At 38.0% G+C, this 1,640-nt stretch overlaps 1 pseudogene; it reads left to right on the plus strand.

Moving 5' to 3' along the window:
- The first annotated feature begins 883 nt into the window (after positions 1-883).
- On the plus strand, positions 884-1,418 carry LOC102829955 (annotated as a pseudogene).
- Positions 1,419-1,640: the final 222 nt, after the last annotated feature.

The following is a 1,640-nucleotide window of genomic DNA, read 5'->3' on the forward strand; positions in this document are numbered from 1 at the left end:
ATTTGAAGGTACCTAAATAGCATTCTCTTAAATTGTTTTTCAGGTAGTACCAATTCCTTTTCTTCATCAAAAATGTTTTCTATTTCTGCCTTTAGGTCATTTGTTTGAGTCACTCTTTCTTGTTTCTTCACATGAACATAATTTTTTTGATGCCTCTGAGATATTGTGTTGTTGTATTTGTATTTAATTGATGTTTTTGTGTTAATGTGCTCTTAGCCATTCACCAACTACTTTCTGGTTGGTGTGACTAAAGAATGGAATTATGTGCACTGCTCTGTGTTGGTTGTTCATGCATCTCAGTTTAGGATGGTTTGGGCTGACATTCGTTGCTGTCATTGATCAAGTGTATAGTCTCTGGAATTGGCTCATGCCCAGTAGGTGTGACCACAGAGGACAAGCTTATAGCTTGGCTGTATGGGCATGGTTGCACATCCCCCATCAGGTAAGGCAAGAAGAGAAAACATACGAGAGAAAAAAAAAATTCAACAATCAAATAACTTGTTAAAAAAGAAAATAGTAAAGGAGGAAAAAAGTAAAAGCAGACAACAGCTAGAAAGTGAATAACCAAATGCAATAACCAAAAGGAGGAATGAAGTAGAGGGGAAAAAACACCCCAAAACAAGGGTGTGAAAATAAAAAAAAAACTAAATACAATTAGAGACAAGAATGAGGAACAGAGAAAGAGATCAGAGAGTAGTATAGAAAAATGAAGAGCAAAAATTAATGAATAAAGGAAGGAAGAAATAGAAGGGATGGAGGGAAGAGAGAAAAAATAATCAAAAATGAAAACAGAGACAGGATAAACTTAAGAGAGGATAAAGGGAAAGGAAGAATAAACAAACAAAAACAATGAATGTTATCAAGAAACCAAGGGGAGCAGGGTATGAAGACGGCCGACAAAGAGGCCAAGCAGGAGAGGTTGAGCTGTGGAGATGCAGTGCCTGGGGGAAAGGCTTCAGGAGCTGGAACATCAGCTGTGGGAAAGCTGGGTACCAGCCGTGGAAGCAGCCACAGAACAGTCAGCAGCTGTGCCAGACATTCCTTGAATATGCAGAGAAATGGAAAACTTCAGATGATCCCTTATCCTTTTTGGAGACATACACAGTGGTTATCAAATGTTATGTTAAAGAATGACCTTATCTTACCTCTGAATGTGAAAATGTAACATTGGTTCTGAAATGCTTGGCATTAAGTGGTGTTGAACTTTTATTGTACCTGTAAGTTGAGTTACCAGGTAAACAATGGAAACAGTTCCAGACACTGGTACACGTAGCTCATGAAGAGCTGATGGAGAATGTCAGCTGTAATTGAATTCTTTAGCTACTCTAGCTCAAGAGACTGTGATGTGGAAAAGCCTGGTACTGTGCACTATTCTTTCCCAGAAACCATTGGATAAGGATAAAGTGAATGGATTTTAGCTTTTGAAGCCCTCATCTTGTTGGATGTGAGAATTAAATATCATATCAAAACAAATCAGTTAAGTCAAGCAACTGCTCTAGCAAAGCTGTGTTCTGACCATGCAGAGATTGGTACAAAAGGTAATTTTAAGCAAACGTACCTTGTTTGCCTTTGTACATTATCACCAAATGAAAAGTTAATTGAAGAGGTTCACAGGTGAAGGGGAATTTTGTGTCAAGATG

This window comes from Chrysochloris asiatica, unplaced genomic scaffold, assembly GCF_000296735.1.
Source record: "Chrysochloris asiatica unplaced genomic scaffold, ChrAsi1.0 scaffold00051, whole genome shotgun sequence".
Lineage (NCBI taxonomy): Eukaryota > Metazoa > Chordata > Mammalia > Afrosoricida > Chrysochloridae > Chrysochloris > Chrysochloris asiatica.